We start from the raw sequence: 11,156 nt of genomic DNA, 5'->3' as shown, positions 1-11,156 counted from the left end.
CATTCTTTTTGGAGTCGATTTCCAGTTTTATTCCACCGTGGTCTCAGAGAGTACTTGACATAAGTTTGATTTTCTTAAGTTTACTGAGCCTTGTTTTGTGCCATATTGTATGGTCTTTCTTGAAGAATGTTCCATGTGCTGAGGAATAGAATGTATATTCCGCAGTTGTTGGGTAGAATGCTCTGTAAATATCTGTTAAGTCCATTTGTTCTAGGGTATAGTTTAAGCCTGTCGTTTCTTTGTTGGCTTTCTGTCTTGATGACCTGCCTAGTGCTGTCAGTGGAGTATTGAAGTCCCCACTATTATTGTGTTGCTCTCTATCTCATTTCTTAGGGTCTGGTAGTAAATGTTTTATAAAATTGTGAGCTCCAGTGTTAGGTAAATATGTATTTGGGATTGTGATATTTTCCTGTTGGACTAGTCCTTTTATCATTATATAATGTCCCTCTTTTTCTTTTTAAACTGCTGTTGCTTTAAAGTTTGTTTTGTCTGATACAAGAATAGCTACTCCTGCTTGCTTTTGGTGTCCATTTGCGTGGAATATCTTTTTCCACCCCTTCACCTTAAGTTTATTTGAGTCATTATGTGTTGAGTCTATGGAAGACAGCAGAAACTTGGTTGGTGAATTCTTATCCATTCTGCTATTCTGCATCTTTTAAGTTGAGCATTTAGACCATTTACATTCAATGAGATGTGAGGTACTATTCTACTCATTGTGCTATTTGTTGCCTAAATACCTTGGTTTTTTTGTTTTTTTTTTTCATTATGTTATCATTATATATGTTCTGTGAGATTTATGCTCTAAGGAGTTTCTATTTTGGTGTAGTTTGAAGATTTGTTTCGAGATTTAGAGCTCCTTTTAGCATTCTTGTAGTGCTGGCTTGGTAGTGGCAAATTCTGTCAGCATTTGTGTCTGAAAAAGGCCGTATCTTTCCTGCATTTTTGAAACTCAATTTTACTGGATACAAAATTCTTGGCTAATAATTGTTTTGTTTAAGGAGGCTGAAAATAGGACCCCAATCCTTGCTAGCTTGTAGAGTTTCTGCTGATAAATCTGCTATTAATCTGATAAGGTTTCCTTTATAGGTTACCTGATGCTTTTGCCTCTCAGCTCTTCAGATTCTTTCCTTTGTTTTGACTTTAGATAACCTGATGACAACGTGCCTAGGCAATGATCTTTTTGCGATGAATTGCCCAGGTGTTCTTTGAGCTTCTTGTATTTGGATGTCTAGAACTCCAGCAAGGCTGGGAAAGTTTTCCTCGATTATTCCATGAAATATGTTTTCCAGACGTTTAGACTTCTCTTTTTCCTTGGGAGCATCAATTATTCTTAGGTTTGGACATTTAACATAGTCTTAAACTTCTTGAAGAGTTTGTTCATTTTTTATTCTTTTTTCTTTGTCTTTGATGAACTGGGTTAATTCGAAAACCTTGTCTTTGAGCACTTAAGTTCTTTCTTCTGCTTGTTTAATTTTATTACTGGGACTCTCCAGTGCATTTTGCATTTCTCTAAGTGTGTCCTTGACTTCCAGAAGTTGTGATTTTTTTTTATTTTTTTTAATTTTTTTTTTTTTGAGACAGAGTATTGCTCTGTCACCCAGGCTGGAGTGCAGTGGCGTGATCTTGGCTCACTGCAACCTCTGCTTCCCAGGCTCAAAAATTCTCCTGCCTCAGCCTCCTGAGTAGCTGGGATTACAGGCATGTGCCACCATATCCAGCTAATTTTTGTGTTTTTAGTAGAGATGTGTTTAGTAGAGATGTGTTTTCACCATGTTGGTCAGGCTGGTCTCAAACTCCTGACCTCCTGATCTGCCTGCCTTGGCCTCACAAAATGCTGAGATTACAGGCATGAGCCACCGTGCTCGCCTGTGATTGTTTTTTATTTATGGTATCTCTCTCTCTCTGAAGAATTGTGCTTTCATATCCTTTATTGTGTTTTTGATTTCTTTAAGGTAGATTTCACCTTTCTCTGGTGCTTCCTTGATTAGCTTAATAATTGACCTTCTGAATTATTTTTCTGGCAGTTCAGAGGTTTTGTCTTGTTTGGATACATTGCTGGTGAGTTGGTGTGATCTTTTGGGGATGTTAAAGAAGCTCGTCTTGTCATGTGACTAGAATTGTCTTTCTGGTTCCTTCTCATTCGGATAGACTATGTCAGAGGGAAGAGCTGGGATTCAAGGGCTGCTGTTCAGATTCTTTTGTCCCGTGGGGTGCTCCCTTGATGTGATATTCTCCCTCTTCCCCTAGGAATGGGGCTTCCTGAGAGCTGAACTGCAGTGATTGTGTTTTCTCTTCTGGGTCTAGCCACCCAGCGGAGCCACCAGGCTCCAGTCTGGTACTCAGGAGTGTCTGCAAAGAGCCCTGTGATGTCATCCATCTTCAGGTCTTGCAGCCACAGATACCAGTACCTACTCCGGTGGAGGTGGCAGAGGACTGAAGAGGACTCTGTGAGGGTCCTTGGTTGTGTTTCTGTTGAGTGTGCTGGTTTTGGGGTGGTTGGCCTCTAGCCAGGAGGTGGTGCTTTCAACAGCACATCAGCTGCAGTCTTATAGGGAGGATGCAGACCTGCCCTAGGGGGACCTGGCTAAACATTCAGGTTTCTCATGCAGTGGGCAGGGCCATAGACCTCCTAAGAGAAGATGACCTTTGTCTTAGTTACCAGGGCGGGTAGAGAAAGACCACCAGGTGAGGGCAGGGATAGGCCTGTCTGAGCTCAGCCTCTCCATGGGTGGGGCTTGCTACTGCTACTGTGGGGACGACAGTCCAATGGAGTTAAATTCCCAGGGGAATTATGGCTACCTTTGCTGAGTCATACATGTCGCCCGGGAAGTTGGGGAAAGCCAGCAGTCACGGGCCTCACCCCACACCCACGCAGCCGGCAGTCCTAAAGGCTGGTCTCACTCCCACCATGAACCCCCAACAGCACCATGTCTACTCCCAGGCAGCTGGTAGCCAGGGTTGAGAACCTACCCCAGACCACCAGCCTGCCCTCTTGGAAAGCAAGCAGACTCACAGTTTCTCAGCGTCTCAGGGAGCCTGTAGTGGCGATTCGGTTCCTTCAAATAGTCGGTGGATGATCTTGGCTTTCCTGGTATATTCCTGTGCTAGTTCTGGGTGTGGTGGCCTGTGTCTGTAGTCCCAGCTACTTGAGGGGCTGAGGCAGGAGGATCACTTTAGCCCGGAAGGTTGATGCTGCAGTTAGCCGCGATCGTGCCACTGCACTCCCCTGGGTGACCTGCTCTAGTAGGTTTTGGGAGAGCTCACCTGAGTGTTGGTTAGAAAGAGTCTAGCACCTCCCCGCATACCCCACACCGCACCCCACTTCTCTCCACATACGATCTGCACACACCAGCTCCCCTTCCACCATGAATGGAGGATGCTTGAAGCCCTCACCAGATGCAGATGCTGGCACCATGCTGCTTTTACAGCCTGCAGAATCATGAGCCATGTAAGCCTCTTTTCTTTATAAATTACCCAGTCTCAGATATTTCTTTACAGTAACACGACAACAGACAGACAGTGAATGACTCTAATCTGATTCAGTCTTGGTAGGTCACCTGTTTCCAGAAATGTGTCCACTTCATCTAGGCCTTTCAATTTGTTGATGCACAATGTTTCACAGTACTCTCTTCTAAGCCCTTGCAATTTTGTTAAATTGGTTATAATATCCCTTCTTTCACTTTCAGTTTTAGTTACTTGAGTCTTCTTTGTATCTTAGTCATTCTAGCTAAAAGTTTTCAATTTTAAATTGGCCGGGCGCGGTGGCTCATGCCTGTAATCCCAGCACTTTGGGAGGCCGAGACGGGTGGATCACGAGGTCAGGAGATCGAGACCATCCTGGCTAACACGATGAAACCCCATCTCTACTAAAATACAAAAATAAAAAAATATATATATATAAAAAAAAAAAAAGAAAAATCAACTCAGTTTCATTGATTTTTCTTTATTGCTTTCTATTCTCTAGTTTATTTCTGATCTAATCTTTATTATTTCCCTCTTCTGCTAGCGTGGAGTTTAGTTTGTTTGTTTTCTATTTCTTCGAGGTGTAAGTTTAGGTTGTTGATTTGAGATCTTTCTTCTTTTTTACTGTGGGTATATACAGCTATAAATTTCCTTCTCAGCACCATTTTCACAGCATCCCAGAAGTTTTGGTATATTGTTTTCATTTTTATTTGTCTCAAACTATTTTCTAATTTTCCTGTGATTTCTTCTTTGAGCTACTGTTTAACAGTGTGCGAATTCCCACATATTTGCATATTTTCCAGTGTTCCTTTGCTACTGATTTCTAGTTTCATTCCACTGTGGCTGGAAAGGATACTTTGTATTATTATTTTAACCTTTTTAAATTTATTAAGTGTTGTTTTATGGTCTAATGTGTGGTTTATCCTGGAGAATGTTCCACGTGGACTTGAGAAAACTGTGTGTCTGCTGTTGCCGAGTTCCGTGTGTTTTTTAAATAGAGGAGACTGTCCTATCAATGTAGTTAATATATCTTACAGATTTATGTCTTTAATCCATCTCTATTTTGTATGTGGTAAGAAGAAGGAATCCAACTTAACTTTTTACAGAGTTAGTCAGTTATTCCTACATTATCCCCCCTCCAAAAAAAGACACTTATCTTTAATCATTAAAGTGAAGTCCCACCCGTAACCTACACCGAGTTCCTTTTCATACATGTACTTACATTTTTCCTCTGTATTATATAATTTCTAAAAGCATAGTTTGTCTTAAACAAACCCATTCATTACAAAGTAATTGACATGTCTCTTAATCTTTGGTCCCCTCTCTATCTTTTTTTCTTTCAAATACATGTTAGAGTGGCTTCTTTGTACTAAAGATTTCGGTAGAGTTTGGAGTTTGCTGATTGCCTCCTGCGATGTTGTCTAGTATATGCTTTCTTGATCCCTGCATTTCCTGAAAATTTCTAGTTAAATCAGATTCAGGTTTGAGTTTTAGGAAGGGAAGACTGCTTCCTAGATGGTGGTGTGTATTTGCCTCTAGTTGTCTCTTTTGCTGATGTTAGCAGCTGCACTACATTCTAATTAGGTGTGTTCTGTCCCCTTCCTGCTACATGGTGAGCACTTGGGACAATATATGCTGTGTTCATCACTTTCTCCCTACTACCTAGCACCATTTCTGGAAAACCAAGGGATCCAATATTATCTAAATTTTTAGTGAATGCAGGAGCTCAAGGTTCAGTCTTATCTCTTCTACTAACTCTAATAGATCATTGACAAGACACTTAATTTTTGTGAATCTTATTTTCACAGTCTGTAAAATGAAGGGATTGGCATTAGCATGGCCCCTAATGTCCCTTGAATGATTCTACAACATGGTCATGCAAAGGTCAGGAAGATAGGCTGTCTTTTTCCTCCAGAGGTTGCAAGAAATAAAGAATTCCCTTCCATGCAGATATACTGACCAAGAAATGTTTTCTGGAGGGGCGTTTTTGTCTTGTTTTTGCAGAAACACATTTGATTTGCACAACAAATCTGTACTTAGAATAGAATATAGTTTGTCATATTTTATATGACATATATATGACATATATCAAAATGAAGAAATGTTCAATTATATTCAGTTCCATTCCATGAGGGACTAGAATATAACAATATAATATATATATTATAATGCCGGTATGCACATGAACACATATGAGTAACTAATTTAAATTCTGCTGAGAAAAATGCCAGAAACAAAGAGATAGGCCTATTGTCTATAAACAAGTGCATATATTAAGTAATTATAAAACCACCCTCCGTCTTTCTTGTTGCTGTTGTTTTAGAAGCACGGTCTTGCTCTCTGGCCCAGGCTGGAGTGCAGTGACGCAGTCATAGCTCACTGCAGCTCAAACTCCTGGGCTCAACCAATCCTCCGACCTTAGCCTCCTGAGTAGCTGGGACTGTAGGTGCACCTCATCTTTACCGGCTAATTTTCTACTTTGTAAGAGACAGGGTCTTGTTGTTGTCCAGGCTGGTCTCAAATTCCTGGCCTCAAGAGATCCTTCCCCCTGAGCCTCCTTGAGTCATTGGGATTACAGGTATGAGCCACCACACCCAGCAACCTTCCATTCTTAAACAACTTTTGTTTAATTTCCAACAAACAACAGGAAAAACAAACTGTCCACCTTGAAAATAATGACATAAAATCATATTCATCTTTTTCTATATCTACACATGTGTACAGATATACACATATAACTTTTATTAAAACAAATATACACAAGCAAAGATCCCATTAAAGTTCATCCTTGGCAGTAACAAGGTACAGATATGAGTAAAAAGAAGTAAAAACATGCAAGTTTACTACATCATGGGCTATGTTTTCAAAAACAAAAAATTAAATCATTTTTTGGAAAAACAAGCTTCCTCAACTTTTATTAAAATTTATATCCAGACTGCAAGAAAATAGTTACCAGTATAAAATGACATCAGAACTCAAATTAACATCTTATATTTAACCACGTTGAGTTTTCTAAGCATTGTCTAAGCAAACAGTTATTCTCTAGCACAATGGTCAGAGAGTTAATGGAGATATAATTTTCTAGGCAGAAATCAGTTATGTTCTCCTATGCAAACCAAACAGTTGAATCAATTCTTACTCTTGTATCGTAAGCACTGAGGCTCATCCAGTACTTATTAGAATGGTGCTTGGTGGATAATCACTAGTCCCTTTGTGCACCAAAACTCAAGAGTTCTTAGAGGCTTGTTGAACATCATCATAGCAAGAGAAGGTACCACTCATTTTTTTCGTGGCACCTTCTCTAGACACATCTGCGTCACACTGCAACATAACAGTTCTATCCGAAATAAGAGCACCAGATTATCACAGTAAAAGGACAAAGGCAAGTGTCTCCTTTCTAAAAACAATGGTAATCTATTGGCTTTAAAACAGCCACGGTCATCATATTCTCCTACAATCGGAACACAGAAATGTGTCCTCGTAATCAAGGTACCCTTTTCTGGGAACATAGCATTACTTCATTATTACTAACAACACAGCGTGGCACCTCAATAATCTTTTATCTCTTCAAAGCTGTAGAGGCTGTTCATATTCTCTAAGATCAACAACATTATCATTGAAACAAAAAGCAGCCAGCTGGCTAAAACACACAACATGCACACACACAGACACACACACAAACTTGTTCTCTCATGTTAAACTCTGTAACAGTAAAAAAACACTCCTAAATAGTTGTTTCTATTAAACAGTTTCTGTTCCAGAGAAGAAAAATACAATAATATATATGATTAGGGGTCATGATTCTAAAATCATTAACTTTATTTTTTTATGATTGTGGTTCCATTGATTTAAATTTTCCTTTACCACTTTCAAACAAGGTGACCACACCCTTGACTCCGTTGTTCTTCTAAGGGTAAACAACTGTGAGGTGACCCCAATTAGGGATGTCCCAATAGGCAGTAAGCTGACAGCACAAGAGCTTCAATCATAAACCTCTAAACACTGCAACCGCCACAACATTCAATCACAACCCTCTAAACACTACAACCGCCACCACATTCAATCACAACCCTCTAAACACTGCAACCGCCACCACATTCAATCACAACCCTCTAACCACTGCAACCGCCACAACATTCAATCATAAACCTCTAAACACTGCAACCGCCACAACACTCAATCACAACCCTCTAACCACTGCAAACGCCACAACACTCAATCACAACCCTCTAACCACTGCAACCGCCACAACATTCAATCACAACCCTCTAACCACTGCAACCGCCACAACATTCAATCACAACCCTCTAAACACTGCAAACGCCACAACATTCAATCACAGCCCTCTAACCACTGCAACTGCCACAACAGTCTCTTTGTACTCATTTAGTGTATTACTAAATGTTTACCTCGTTCATGATCACTACATTACATTTACACGGCATTACATTTACGATCATACATGATCGTTACATTATGTGGATACTAAGACTTTGGTTAGATATCTCTCCCTTTTGGCCTTTGTCTGTATTTTACAAATTTAGTTCACATTCAATCGTTGGTCTTCTAAAAGACCTTTGGTAAAATAAGTACACACTTACCAGCAACATAAATATTGGACACAACTAAAATCACTTTCATTTATTCCCTAAATTTTCCCCTACAGGTTCTGGAGATTTCCAAAAACTTGTAATCAACATAGCAAAGCAGGTGCTACCATTGCAGAGATCAGAGCACTTTGTTTTTTTTTTTTTTTTTTTGAGACGGAGTTTCGCTCTTGTTGCCCAGGTTGGGGTGCAATGACTCGATCTCGGCTCACTGCAACTTCTGCCTCCTGGGTTCAAGTGATTCTCCTGCCTCAGCCTCTCGAATAGCTGAGATTACATACGCCCACCACCATGCCCAGCTAATTTTTGTATGTTTAGTAGAGACGGGGTTTCTCCATGTTAGTCAAGCTGGTCTCAAACTCCTGACCTTAGGTCCTCAGGTGATCTGCCTGCCTAGGCCTCCCAAAGTGCTTGTATTATAGGCATGAGCCACTGCACCTGACCTAGAGCATTTTTTATATTATACACAATAACTTTTTTTAATGGAGATGCTTTATTTTCAAGCATAAAAGTAGAAAAAAGTAAAAGGAAGAATGGAACAAGAACTTTTGAAAATTATGTTTTCACAAGAAAAAGCTGCTTATAGATTTTGCTCACGTAATTCCCAAATATAATAATTCAGTCCTTTAAGATGACTTAAAAACATATTCCAAATGTGTTTGCTTATTCACAGTGAAATATTTGGTGATGAATCAGAGGTAGTCCAAAAAATGATCAAAATTCATTACCTAACATTCATGTTCAACGTGTTTAATCACTAAGCAATTATGGATTTAATATCTAAGATTGATTATCCTGTCAGATTGCCTCCCAGAATGTTTAAAATCAAGTTGCTCTGCTGCTTTGTCAGAAAAATATGTGACTGCTTATGCATGTCCATGATTTACACAAACACACATATTTGGTAATGAGACATACAATAGAGCAAACTGAAGTTATTCCTTTCCCCAATCTATAGTATCATTAACTCTTTAGTTTTAAACGAAGAAAACCCGTATTTTATATGACTATGAAGCTTACATAATATAGTATAGGGAGTATGTCCCAAACTAATCTGTTCCAACAGGTATAAGAAAAATACAACAATATATGTTTAAAAGTTACATTCACTAAAGGCAAAAAAGATAATCCCATATGGTTTAGATTTTCCATAGGAGAATACAATTGAAGCAAGCTCTCCGGTGATAATATTCAAATAACTTATGTAAATTAGAATGGTCAAATGTTTCTGTCTTTGCAATCCAACTGGATGTTAGTATAGGTACTTAAATTATGGAATGCTTATAATTGCACAGCATTCCAGTAACTGATAGAAGAAAAGACAATGATAGATGCTGATCCTTATTCCACATCAAATGGCCTTGCATAGACTTTGCCTAACCAGAGCCTCAGATCCCAGTGAGTGCTTTTAAAAAGGGGCATTTTTCCCTGTTATAACACAGGTACTATTTTTGGCCTCACAAAGCCTCCAGCCTAGGCAGTGAAATCCCAGCTATAGACAAGTGCAAATAATCCTAGAATTTGCAAATATGCCACAGAAAATATCATTATCTCTTTTATGCCAACCCTCACATCACCACTAGTACTCCCATAGGCAGAGGGGAGACTGGCAAATATTCTTTACCCTGGAAACAAGTGATTCTGACAGACTGCAGATACTTGCCTCAATACAGGCCGACAGCTCCTTAATACAGCTTAGCAGATTTCATGAAAAAGGCTGCTTCCGGGCCGGGCGCGGTGGCTCACACCTGTAATCCCAGCACTTCAGGAGGCCGAGGTGGATGGATCCCAAGGTCAAGAGATCGAGACCATCCTGGCCAACATGGTAAAACCCCATCTCTACTAAAAATACACACACACAAACAATAGCTGAGCATGGTGGCACACACCTGTAGTCCCAGCTACTCGGGAGGCTGAGGCAGGAGAATTGCTTCAACCCGGAAGGCAGAGGTTGCAGTGAGCCAAGATTGCACCACTGCACTCCAGTCTGGTGACAGAGCGAGGCTCTGTTTCAAAAAGAAAAAAAGAAAAAGATAAAGTCGCTTCCTTGAATAAGGAGCACATCTCCAGTGATACTACACGATGCTACCCAGGCACCCACTAGTCCTGTGCAACAGTCATTTGATAAGTCCTAATCTAATGGTCTTGAAAGAGTTAATCTTCCAAAGAGACTACAAAATAATTTGTACACTGAAAATATCAAGCACAACTGATTACATATCCGAGTTTTTCCAGAGGAAAAAACACAGAGCTAAGGACGCTCTACTTATTGATATCACAGTGAGGAACCAGAGAAAATACCTTGAATGATTATGAGACTTCTACATGGGATTCTAGTAGGGGAAACCAGGGTCTCTACTTTGATCTTTATGAGTTGCTGTTCCATTGGCAATATTTTAACTATCTGATGGTAGTGAAAAATCATTTCAATATTTTAAAGTTACATTCTTGGTTTTCAGGTGAGATACTCTTGGCAATATTTTAAAGGGCACAGTTTTCTCTTCACTATGTTTGCTGACATACAGTTCAAATATAGTACAATATAGAAATAAAGAAATAAAATTCCATAAAGAACAAAGGAATCATATCGCAACATAGTAATTCATACCAAGCATCAAGAAAAGAGTGTAAAATAAACTGCAAAAAGCCTTCAGTTGAGCATGGTTAATTTTTTAAGTTTCGGTTATCTGAAATTTGGAACACTGGCCTAAATATTATCTTTACTATTTAAATTTGATTTTGATAAGAACTCAGAACTTTTACACATAAATGACTTGGGTAAAGTTTTGGAGACAACTTACACACACACACACACCCCCCCCAACAATGACAAACATAATTTGGTGTTTTCCAAATATGCTTAATGAAGAGAATCATTAGCAAATATATCCAGATAACTTTTTGTCTTACGTATATAGTTGCAAATCAGCAATTTATTCTAGTATGTGACAGCTTTGCTACAGACTTTTAAAATACAAGAAAACATGGTTATAATCTGTAGCAAAACACTTGATATAACATACCTCACAGTAGTCTCAAATAACCATTTGGGGTAAACTTCCGCCAAAGTTTATGAAACCATAGTTT

This window comes from Papio anubis, chromosome 3 (assembly GCF_008728515.1).
Source record: "Papio anubis isolate 15944 chromosome 3, Panubis1.0, whole genome shotgun sequence".
NCBI classification, from domain to species: Eukaryota; Metazoa; Chordata; class Mammalia; order Primates; family Cercopithecidae; genus Papio; species Papio anubis.
The sequence above is the reverse complement of the archived record's forward strand: the minus strand, read 5'-3'. Positions refer to the sequence as shown.